Source organism: Suricata suricatta, chromosome 3, assembly GCF_006229205.1.
Source record: "Suricata suricatta isolate VVHF042 chromosome 3, meerkat_22Aug2017_6uvM2_HiC, whole genome shotgun sequence".
NCBI classification, from domain to species: Eukaryota; Metazoa; Chordata; class Mammalia; order Carnivora; family Herpestidae; genus Suricata; species Suricata suricatta.
This window is the reverse complement of record NC_043702.1, coordinates 10,465,126-10,477,789: the sequence shown is the minus strand read 5'-3', so window position 1 is coordinate 10,477,789 and position 12,664 is coordinate 10,465,126. Positions and strand designations below refer to the sequence as shown.

General features: G+C 44.6%; 1 long non-coding RNA gene across 1 annotated transcript; it reads right to left on the bottom strand.

Moving 5' to 3' along the window:
* Window positions 1-440: 440 nt before the first annotated feature.
* On the bottom strand, window positions 441-7,036 carry LOC115286341. Its single transcript, XR_003906009.1, has 2 exons — window positions 6,886-7,036; window positions 441-561 (listed from the first exon to the last, which is right to left on the bottom strand). It is a non-coding gene; the product is annotated as an uncharacterized LOC115286341 (long non-coding RNA).
* Window positions 7,037-12,664: the final 5,628 nt, after the last annotated feature.

The window sequence follows — 12,664 nt, the reverse complement described above, 5'->3', positions numbered from 1 at the left end:
TTCGCTTCAGTGCAGAAGTCTCTGATTTCTATCTGTTTTGTTTATTGACGGTTCACATAGAAATTTATTTATTTGACTGGTTTTTTTCCACAGTAATTTATACACAGAAAGGTTCTTCTTCCAGGAATAAATTTAAAAACTGCTCTCTCTCCAGTCCCTTCTTTTTGAAGTCACAGGGCCTGTCAGCTGGATAGCAGGGGTGATGGGGGGGGGGGGGTTATGTCCCACTATTCAGAAAGCTTTATTTTATTTTATGCAGAGTAATTTTATTTTTCTCAAAAATATCAGACAGCTTTAGAATTGAAAGGTAATTGGGCTCTTTAGAGTCTGGCATTTCTAAGAGTGTTTTCAATGAATTCAAATTCTATTAATAATAGAAATAGAGTTTTGAGACCAAATAAGTTCAGAAGCATTGGGTTAAATAAAGTCATCTGAGTTCCTTTGCTGGAACATTCCTCAGCATCTTTATTTGTACGTTGGGGTTCCTTGAGTCTGGGTGGAGAATGCAGGGCCACTTTCTTTTGGAAAGAAACACCGATCTGGTCCTGATTCTTTATTTTTCTGGAAGGAAGTAGGGACAGGAAGGTGCCGTGACTGCTGGCTAGTGACAGGGCCTGTCTTCTGACTGCAGCTCAAAGTACTTCCCACGGGAAAACCTCCGGGACCGTGTGCAATGACCATGGCCAGCTGAGTCAAACGCACTTCCTTTTTGGGGCCTTGAATCTTCCCGTTCCACCTGTTGGAATACTTTTCCTTCAGGCACCTAGTGCACCTTGTACTGATTGTGCTCAAGTGCCCTTTTTCAGACAGGACTTCTCAAAACACCAAAATTTTTTTTCCGTCACTCTCTATATGCTTAAAGGTTTTTGTTCAAAACTTCTATTTTTTTTAAGTTTATTTATTTATTTTTTAGGAGGGCGGGGGACAGGGGCAGAAAGAGAGAAGGAGAGACAGAATCCCAAGCAGGTTCCCACTGTCAGCATGGAGCCTGATGTGGGACTCGAACCCAGAAACTGTGAGATCATGACCTGAGCCGGAAGCAAGAGTCAGACACTTAACCGACGGAGCCACCCAGGTTCCCCCATTTTGGGGTTTAAAAGTACAATATTGACACTTCCCAGTAACTGTTTAAATTTAATCATATTTTGGGGCCCCTGGGTGCCTCAGTCGGTTAAGCTTCTGACTTCAGCTCAGGTCATGATCTTGCAGTTCATGGGTTCGAGCCTCACATCAGGCTCTGTGCTGACAGCTCAGAGCTTGAAGCCTGCTGCGAATTCTGTGTCTCCCTCTCTCTGCCCCTCCCCTGCTCATGTTCTCTTTCGGTCTCAAAAATAAATAAACATTTAAAAAATTTAATCATATTTTATTTTTATACACTCTGGTATGTTAGAGAATATTCTTCTAGGCTTCCGGAAATTTGGATTTAAATGTTATTTGGGAATGGGTACTTATATTTATCCAAAGGCCTCTCTGAGAAGGAATTCTACACTGGATTTTAAAGCAGTTAAGGTAACTGCCTTGGAAAATCCTGGCCACATTTTAAAAATTTTCCACCCCACAAATATCCCAGTGGTGCTTCTTTCTCATGAGCAGGCTTGCCTGCAAGCACACAGCAGAAGCCAATTCAGCCAAATGTCATCCCAGGTCTCTTCCGTGCAGGCGGGAGGAGACCCCAACAAGGTGTGGTGGGGATGATCTGGAGCAGCCAGGGGACAAGGAAGCACAGACTGCGAGGTAAACGGACTTACGATAAAAATCTACCTTCTGAGTAGACTTCCCCTAATGAGTCTCCCAGAGTTTATCTTCTCTCCTTGAATCACAAGGTTCCTCCTGTCCTGCTGACCATTGAGATAATGGGGGTGGGGAGGGTGTGTGTGTGGTCTTAGATATAAAACAAAGCCTGAAAATAGATGTGCTGTGCTAAAGAACTCGTGTGGTAAGGACTTCGCTGCTGGCCTTCTTAGCGGGAGCAGTGCCGTCTACAGTGAGAGGTCCAAGTATTTCCACAAGGCTATTCACACACACTTGCTAGTAATAATCACCTAGTCATCTGACCATTTCACTTTGGAAGGAGGTTAGAAATAATGTTCACTTTAGAAGATGATGTTCCTTGGAAAAGAGTGAGTAACCTTGGGTGGCATTTCCGCTTTCCGTGGGTGAAGAGCTTTGGGAGGGATTGCTTTCCAAATTACCCCATGTTATCGACCACCCACTCACTCTGTCCCTTCATAAGGTGGGCCCACATGAAGACTGGCTAATTTGGGAACCTGTTAGATTGACTGTCCTCTTCTGCAAGGCAAAGTAGATGCTGATCCGATTTCTATCAATAAAATTCTTACTTAAGTAGAGTAGGTGGCAATGATAGTCAGCACTGAATTACACCAGTAAAGTTGAATGATGACAAAGAAAACTATTTGCCAGTGGTTGGGTTGAGAGATCTGTTTTCTATTTACTTCTACTTCACAGAAAGTAGGGATGTGCTCTTCCATATGGACTGCTTCTAGGGTGTTCTAGGTCTTTCTTGTGTAAGTGGCTGAGGAAATGACTATCTGTGGAGCCTTCAATGAACCCTTCTGGGAGACATCCAGAAGCCCCCTCCTCTTCTTTCATTCATTCTATTTCTGTTCAGCCTGACTGTGGGTTGTTGTACAGCTCTACAGTTGCACTCAGAGCTGAAATTCTGGTCTTTTCTTTCCCATGACTTCCATGGACCTGCAGCTATTTCCACTGTCCTGGAGAAGTTGAAATTCCTTCACCCTCTGAGTTTTGGCTTGAGAAAACCAGAGATTAATCTAATGGTAGAAACCCAACCTCCCATTTGACGTGGATGGGAGATGACTACAGCTTCTTTGGAGAGAGGAGGAGAGAAATAGGCCAAAGTGCCAGGATTAGGCAAGAATATAGAGATGGAGGGGGGTGATATTGAGGGAGAAGGGAGATGGAGGAGATTCACTCCAACTAATAAAGAGAACGATTATGCTGCTAGCATTTTCCAGGTTCTTGAGGTCAAATACTAGCCTCATCATTTTCTAGCTCTGATCTCAGGTGTTTACATGCGGCAGTTGATACTGCTCTAGACCCTCAACTCTGCCTCCAGATAATTATTTCCTACCCTTTGGGAAAAAATGAAAATATTATTTTTTTTTGGAACTCACTTGACCACTTTCTTGTGGTCTAGGTGCTGCTATTCAGTGACATCCCCATCTCTCTTCCTTGGTTGTCCAAATCCTTGACATCAATTCTTCATCCCAAGTCATGCTATTATCTTACCGTTCTTCAATATCCACCGGATATGCGTCTCGCCTTCGCATTTCCTGAGTCTTCTCATTTCCAAGGACCTTTTCCCCCCCCACTCTACCTCAGCTCCCCATCCTCATGGCCATACTGTATTCTCCTTCTAATAAGGGATTCAGTCATCTGGCCATGTCTACAACCATCTCTTCTTGCTTATGTCATCAGCTACTGCTGACTGTACCATTCCTTAGCTCCACCGGGATATCTCTGTTTCTCCCCCCAAATATACCAGCCTTCACCTTTCTTTCTTTCTTTCCCTTATTATTTCTGTAATAATCATACCAATGCCTTAAGCTCCATCACCTGTCCATGTTTAGATCACATCTGTGTGGAAAAAACTCTCATTCTAAGGGGGTTTTATTGGAATACATTTCTCAGTTGGTGATTTTGCATTCCTTATCTCATCAATTGGACGAATAGCTGAGTTTTCCATCAGGGTTTCCCCCATCTTTCTCGGGATTCCTGGAGTGCCCTTCCAAGAGGAGGTTCTGAAATCTCCTGGATGCAATTTTCAGCTGCTACTCAGAGATTCTTCCGATTCCGATGCACCCCACCCTCTAGCCCAGGACCACTCAGATACCTCTGCCCAGACCACTTTCCTGAAAAAGGGGCCCCTGAGGGTCAGGTCTGCACACTGCCGGGTTTTGTGCTGTACAAGGCGAGTGTGGCAGGGCCACAGTATTTAAATGACGTATGCACCTAAATATCTAAAATTTTTCAGCCCACAAAAGACTTTCAGCCCTTCCATAACCCCCCAGGAAGCATGTGGGTAGTCAAATGAAACTTGTCTTCTGATACCTCTTCTTTCTGATACCTTTGAATAACCACCAGTAATTATGACTTCTAGTGACCTACTTGAATCTGGCTTTACCGGTCTGTCCACATGTCCTGAGATTTTGAGTGCTCAGCATGTACTCCAAGGGTGCAATTCTCTATCAAAACTAAATCAAGGCTTCCTAACACACCCTATCAATAAGCACGTAAAAATAATACCTCTGGTACATGCCATTTCACCAACTACCTGCTTGGGCAGGCATTTCCACTGAGTGCTTTCCATGCCTCATTTTGAATCCTCGGAGAGTTGACAAAGTAGATATTGTCTCTCCTTGGCAGATGGGCGGGCAGACATTCTGGGAGAGATAACGTGACTCTTGCCCGGGGTCATGCAATTTAGAATCAAGTTCTGAAAGGATGTGAAGCTTGAAATCTTCAACCTGCTGGGTGGGGCATGCTGGTCTGAAGTTCCCTTCTCTCATTCCTTCCGAGTTGTTCTATGGTCTTGTTGGTCTTGTTTTCCTCCTCCTCTGTCCATGCTGCGCTCCCCCACCAAATTTCCACTATGTGACGTACAGCTTAAGGTTGCCATCTAAATGATGCGCATCATTAAATGTCACGTATTATCCCTACTGCTAATATATGCAGCATGCATACTCTTTCTTATCTAAAGTTTAAAAAATTTTTTTTTATTTTTGAGAGAGAGAGAGAACAAGTAAGGGAGGGAGAGAGAGAGAGAGAGAGAGAGACAGACAGACAGACAGACAGAATCTGAAGCAGGCTGCAGGCTCTGAGCTGTCAGCACAGAGCCCAATGCAGGGCTCAAACTTATGAACCATGGGTTCATGATCTCAGCCCTAGTCGGACGCTCAACCAACCTAGCCACCCAAGTGCCACATTCTTTTTCTTATTGAAGAATAAGAATAATTGACACCCAACATCCTATTAGTTTCAGGTATATATCACAGTGATTTGATACCTTTATACCATTAGGAAGTGATCCTCACAATGAGTCTTGTTACCATCTATCCCCAAAAAAAGTTATTACAACATTATTGATTATATTCCCCGTGCTGTATAATACACTGCTGTGGTTTGTGTATTTTAGAGCTGGAAGTTTACACCTCTTCATCCCTTTCACCTATTTTGCCCCCCTCCCCAGCCCTTCCTCGCCCCCCAACCAGTTGTTTTATGTATCTGTGAGTCTTGTTTCTGTTTTCTTTTAGTCATTTGTTTTGTGTTTTAGATTTCACATAGAAGTAAAATCATACGGTACTTGTCTTTCTCTGACTTATTTCACTTAGCTTTCTATTTTCTAGATCCATCCATTTTGTTGCAAATGGCAGGATTTCCTTCTTTTCATGGCATGTGACATGCATTCTGGAAATCAGTTCAGAGGACATTTACGGAGGTTTTCTTTGACTAGTTTAAGTTCCCCCAAAAGCTGTTTTTTGGGGCAAAGGGATCCTGTACTATTTACTGCTAGTGGCATCTAAGAGTTGTCAGGTTTTCAGCGACATGGTGCTTAACCCCCAGCTGTAAAGGTTCCTAAATTGAACGTTCAGATGTAGGGAAGAGTGTCCGCATTGGCGGCCGGCTCTATCCTTTGGATGCTCCGAGGCATAGACCCCTTCTGTTCCAGCCTGCTGCTGAATGCTGCTAGCAGACTTTTAGAGGTTGCTTCAGGGATGCTTTGCCTCTACTATTACACTTAATAGTAAACAATTTTGAGTAAATGTTGCAGCCCCTCTCCAACCTTGGGCAAATTCTAAAAAGCAATGGCATTTAATTATTATTTGATTCATGCACCTCCATCACAAGGAGTAGAAATAAGAATTCTATACAAATTATTCTTTTGCTACTGCCCTCTCTGTTCTGATATAAATTTTTTCCCTCTGGAATGAATAGTTTCCCATATTTTATTGTACCCTACTAAGCTGAAGGGCGGTCCCCTATTTGGTGAAACCAGTGTCCAAAGCAAAAACTAGAAAGGGTCTTTTGTCAGCTGCTGCCTCCAGCAGGAAAGCAAAGCTTGTCTGGGCTTACCTTTGTGGTCCTAAAAGCGAGAAACCAGGAGGCTTTACACAAAAGGAGTGCATTAGTCAGCAAAAATAATAAAATAAAATAAAATTCACAGGGTGAGTGCAGCGATCTGTCCCCTGCTCCTCTGGGACACGAGGCCAGCCGCCATCAGCAGAGATCTCAAAGATCTCAAAGTTCGGGTCTGTAGGGCAGGTCTGGAACACCTGCCCAACGTCTTGATTGAGCAAGGAGGCGCGCCGTGGCTCGCTGCAATCCGCAGCAGACAGGAAGGACGAGCAGAGGTCATTACAGATTAATGAGACCTCCGTTTTTGCATCTGCATAGAGTTGATTTTTCCCTGGATTGAGAATAGATCACGGCTAACATTTTAACAGCTTCTTGGAGAAGCGAAGCTTCCGGATTTTCTCAGCACCTATTTTTGTTAGTGGCAAGACCAGTCAGTCACACTCCTGCTGCTATTTTACTAGCTTCATATTTTGGTCTCACGCCAGGGGTCTTCTCCCAAGTCACAGTGATCTTCCTTGGACCATATAATTGGGATGAATTTTTCAGTGCACACCCTTGCCTTTTTCTTCCGTGACATTTGACTTGAATTCCTATCTCCAAAGCTTGATGCATTTTCCACCCCCCAACGCTTTCCTTTGAGAAAGTCTTCCTTTCTAGCATCTCCAAAGCAATCTGGTCTCTGAGAATGAAGATTCAGCCACCCGCCTCCCTTTGCTGCCATTATTAATGTTCTGCCTCATTTTTTCTGCTGTGTCACTTACAACCTACTTTTGAGTCACCTCCTTCCGGACGTTTGCAGCTGGCTCCAAGCCAGCACTCCTCTCACTGGCTGTGGGTGTGGCTCCCGGGCTGGCGTTCGCCAGGCAGCACTGCGGGTTTTATATAATGACCTCGAAACTCCCATAGGTTCTTGGATTAGGTCAGTTGCCCTTATAACTGTTTACAAAGATAGAAAGGAAACAAAAGGAAACAACAGTGTGGTCCAAAGTTCTCATTTTGAGTTTAGCAGAGAGGAACCGGGTGTGGGATGTGCCTCCCCTCCCCCTCCCCCTCCCCCACAGCGCCATGCTCTAAGAGTTTGCTGTGGGCATATCCGCCTCCTCCAACCCTTCAAGAGTCACCCCTTCTCTGTCTGGGTCACTCTTACTGTGGAAGAGAAACTCCAAGAGGTATATACTAAGAGGTACCCACTGTGATAACCTTAAATGACAGTGTCTGTGGAGTGGACAGACCTAAGCTCCCCAATATTGATTTACCCCCCGTACTCCAGCCTTTTTTTAAATTCCGAAGATCTGGAAGAGCTAAACTTGTGATAATAAATTTGTCGCAGGATTTGCTCCCCATCGCCAAAAATGCCTACATTACTTTGGCAACTATATTTTACACCTTTCTTTATAAGCCCTCCCCGAATTCCTACAGTGTCCCCAGAATAAACTCTGACTAGAAAGGGACAGACCAAAGGTGGGGATACGGTCTACCAAAATTGGACGCCTGAAAATGGAAATTTAAGCATTTAGTTAAATTGCATATACTTTCAAATAAAATCACATTTTAGTGTACTCTCTAGCGTTAAAGCAGGAAGCCCCCGGTTAATTTAGATAAAGCCGGCATATGCTATTCTAATCTGGGCCAGGATCAGATGGAGCAGAAGCTAATGCGAAGTAAAAAGAGCTGTTTAATTTCTCTTTCTCTGCTGCAAATAGAAAACAAATGATTTTTTTGAAGACTTCTGATTAAAAATGAGCTCACTGCAGGGGCTAGAACAATGGTCACACTAAGCACTGAATTAGTTATTAATAAGAAAGAAGATTAGTACTTTAGACGGAATCTCTCTGTTGGCGCCGTGCAACAGTGTGGACCCCATGCAGACACTCTCTTAATGCGTCTCCTCTTCCCCAGTGTGCAATGGCTATCCGTTCCCAAACTCACACGGCGTGCTCTGCCATGAGGTCTTCCAACTGAGACTGTCTTAGCAAAATACTACTACTGTGGTCTTGCCGTCAAAACGCAGGCAGCCCAAGAAAATGGTATGCCTGGCCATCTCACATTTAGAAAAAATAATTCCTAACAGTCATGTCAGCCCAGACTTACCGAGCCCTTCCTGTGTGCTGGGGACTCCTGGGCACTGGATGCAGGTCTTAACCCCTTCGATCTTTGCAACAATCCAATGAAGTATGACCGTTCTTGTCCCCATTTTATAGATGAGAAAATTGAGGTGCAGAAAGAAACGTTAAGTAACTTTTCCCAGGTCACGCAGCACGCAGGACTCAACCAGCAGGGCAGGTGGACTGTATGAACAAAACAAATGCCCGCCCCCCCCCCATCAGATACCACCTCAGACCATTGCCTTTTTTCTTCTGTTGTCAGGGATGCAGGAGGTTGGCAAATTGGACAAGTTAGCTTTTCTCAGCGCTGCTGCTTTCTGTTCCTTTCTGGACAAGTGCTGATCTCTGCTTCTCCTGCTTCCAGTATCTGAGATCGCCCAGCTCCGAGTGCCCGGTACCCCCTCCCTCCCTGCCAAGCTGTCGGGGGGCATAGTCCACACAGCGAGCGTGCACCCTGTTCGGGCCAACTTCCTTTGCGAAGTCACACAGAGGCTTGGGTTTGGGATCTAGAGCTTTCTGGGAGTATAGGTGTCTGGGTGGGGGGAAGCAAGTCAACATCTCCCCACTGCTGTGACGGAAGGAACTTATTTCAGAATTTCTTTAGAGTTTTGTGCTTAGTGGCTTAAAGTCCTAGAACCACAGATTTAGAAAAGATTCCCAGTGCAGCCCCCCACTCAGTGTAGACACCACCCGAAGTCCCCACATCTCCCCTCCTCAGCCACATGTGATGTTTTCTAGCCTCTGCAAGAGTAAAGGGGCATCAAAAGGTCAGCTCACAATGTTGTTGCTTTTACTTTGCTTTTCACTTTTCAACTGACTACGAGGTGTTTTGCTATGTAGGGAAGAATCTATGCATCAGGAAAGAACTGGACACTGTCTAGACTCTAAAGCACATTCTTCCCAGTGACCTGATCCTAGCCTTTCATTGCCAGGTGGGCTACTTTCCAGACCTGTGCGCTGTATATAACGACGCACAATATGAAATAATTCTGCGCCACATGAAATAATTCTTATTTCACGAAAGTGAGCTCTGTCCTTAGAGGGACCATCCTTCTTCCATGTGACAAAAACTCTAAATGTTTCCAGTAAGGATGTAAACGAGAAAGCACTCTACCTTCTTCTCTGGATGTTGGAATAAACGATAAGGAAGAAGCCATTTGTCACGTGTCCTGGGTGGCTCTATCACCATCCTCCTGGAGATGGCATTAAAGGGCCTCCCCCAGCAGAAGGCGGCATCTGACCTCCCTCACCTCCTGAGTCTCCCTCCTCCCCTCTCCTGAGTCCTCTCTGCTGACACCATGGGGTGCTGTGGCTGTGGAAGTTGTTGCGGCTGCAGAGGCTGCAGGAAGGGCTGTGGGAAGGGCAGGACGCAGCACTGCTGCTAGGTGGCTGGGTGGCTAGGCTCTGGGGCATCTGATCTCTCCAGTTAATGAGATTTTCCTGCATCGTCTCCTGTCTGTCTCTGCTCCCAGACCTCCCCATTTGCTATCACCTGGGTGCACTGGACTTACTAGTTTTTTTTAAAAATTATTATTATTTTTATTTTTTATTTGAGCAAGAGAGAGGATACATGACTGGGAGGGGGCAAAGGGAGAGCGAGAGAGAATCTCAGGCTCCTCGCTCAGTGTGGAACCCCATGTGGGGCTCCGTCCCACGTCCCTGATATGACCTGAGCTGAAAACACGAGTTGGACCCTCAACCGACTGAGCCACCCAGGCGCCCCAGGACTTCCTCTTCGGAACCATATCACTGTCTTTGGAACTCTGTGCCTTTCTGTTTCAATTCAACGGTCCCAAACCATTTTGTTTGAAAAACTTCCAGAGGTGATGGGCATTACAAGGACGTAAAGCCAGCCAGCACCTGAAGATCAGTTACTTCCTGAGCCCAGCCAAAGGGATCACGATCCTGAGTGCATTCATGGGATGTCCCAAATCAGTACTTCTAGCACTCTGCGCCTGCGTGCAAACAATTTTTTACTATTACCGTTTTCTATTACTTTCATTATTACTTCCAGTCACCATGTAGTTACTGCCCAAATGTCCTAATAAAACACAGAAAGCAACCACAGATGGATACATGGATAAAGAAATTGTGTGTGTGTGTGTGTGTGTTTAAGTGAAATAAGCCAGAGAAAATTAACTGCTGTGTGATCTCTTTTGTATGTGAATCAAAAAAAGGACAAAATCATAGATACAAGGAAGGAGGGGAGGAAGAAACAGGGGAAGGGGGTTAAAATAATCTAAGATGCAGAAAACAACCCTAAGTGATCCTACTTTTATTCTGGGGTCGCAACGGGAGCATGCGGGAGGAGGCCGCCGTATGAATGGGTGCACGTGAGCTCAGGGCTGCTGGGCAGGCCACCGCGGGGCTCTGGGCCTCCCCTTCTGGCCACCTGTCATTTTTCCATCGCTTTTTTTATGTTTATTTTTAAAATTTTTTTATTTTTTATTTTTGAGAGACAGAAAGAGGGAGACAGCGTGAGCAGGGGAGGGTCAGAGAGAGACGGAGACACAGAATCTGTAGCAGGCTCCAGACTCTGAGTTGTCAGCACAGAGCCCCACGCGGAGCTCAAACCCACGAACTGTGAGATCATGACCCGAGCTGAAGCCGGACACTCAACTGACTGAGCCCCCCAGGCGCCCCCATTTTTCCAACTCTTGAGATGGGTTGCCACTTCCCTCAGACGTTTCAGCGCCACCTGTTGTGTGTGCCTCTTCCCGAAAGGTCCAATGACCCTGCTCATTTGTCAGAAGTGCGTCACGTGCCCCTTCAGGGACGCTTTCTCAAACCAGATCTAAATATTCCACCTACATCAAGGCAAAGGGCAAATGCAAACAAACTGGAACCATACCTTTTTCTTCTCAAAAATGGTTATTCTCTTGCCATTTCTTTCTCTTTTATTATTATTTATTTATTTATTTATTTAATTTTTATTTTTTATGTTTTTTTTAAATTTATTTTTGAGAGACAGAGACAGCACAAGCAGGGGAGGGTCAGAGAGAGAGGGAGACACAGAACCCAAAGCAGGCTCCAGGCTCTGAGCTGTCAGCACAGAGCCCGATGCAGGGCTTGAATCCATGAACTGTGAGATCATGACCTGAGCGGAAGCCGGACGCTCAACCAGCTGAGCCACCCAGGAGCCTCTCTCTTATCATTTCTATCCCCTCACTTCTGTAATTTATGAATTTTTTTTAGTTTTTATTTTTATTTCTTTTGAAAGCAAGTGTGTGTCCTTGCATGTGAGTGTGGGGAGGGCCAGAGAAAGAGGGAGACAGAATCCAAGCAGGCTCCGTGCTGTCAGCGCAGAGCCCAATGCGGGGCTTGATCCCACGAACTGTGAGATCATGGCCTGAGCCAAAATCAAGAGTCAGCCACTTAATCAACTGATAAACCCAGGCATCCCATGAAATTTGTTTTTGTTGCTATTTCCGGAAGTCATCCTACGTACGAAACAAAGCATTTAAGATATTTCTCCATAAGGTGCTCTTCCCAATCAAGAAACTCTACACCTTCCAAAGCAAACATATGTTTATATATGTGTATATATATATAATTCCCTTTAAAGAGATAACAAATAAAACTTTTCATTTCAAAGTACTCTTTTGTCTTCTGTGTTTGTTCCTTTTAATGATAAATGTACCTTTAGGATATGGATTACAAAAAAATGGAAAAAACATCAGAATGATTACATGTAAAAAACAAAAATCTTTAGCTCCTTATTTTTCGATGTTATTTCTCAAGAAGTTAAACGCTGTTTTTAAAATTAGCATTTCAGGGCGCCTGGGTGGCTCAGTCGGTTAAGCCTTCGGCTTCGGCTCAGGTCAGATCTCACGTTCGTGGGTTCAGGCCCCTCGTGGGCTCTGTGCTGACAGCTAGCTCAGAGCCTGGAGCCTGCTTCCGGTTCTGTGTCTCCTTCTCTCTCTCTGCCCCTCCCCCTCTCATGCTCTGTCTCTCTCTGTATCAAAAAAAAAAAACCAAAACATTAAAATTAGCATTTCAATTTGTTATGGGTCATTTACATGATGCAAGCATCAGAATCTACAGGAAGATGGCCTCTATCCACGTTTCTCATCAACGCATATCAGGTAATTGTTATTAGTTTTGTCCATCCTTCTAGAAAAGTTGTATGTGTATATAAGCCATATAGGTCTTTCCACCCTACTTTTACACAAATGAAGAGCTACTGCATTCATCATTTTGGCCTTTACCACTATGTAATGATCTTCCTCATATTTATCCTGTTAATATTATTACAAGTGAACATAGTGATGGACCTGCCTCCATACATTGTCCCTGTCTCCATGTAACAACATTTATTTATTTAAAAATTTTTTTTTGATTTTTTAAAATTTATTTTTGAGAGATAGAGAGAGCATGAGCAAGGGGGGTTCAGAGAGAGAGGGAGACACAGAATTCGAAGAAGTTCCAGGCTCCGAGCTAGG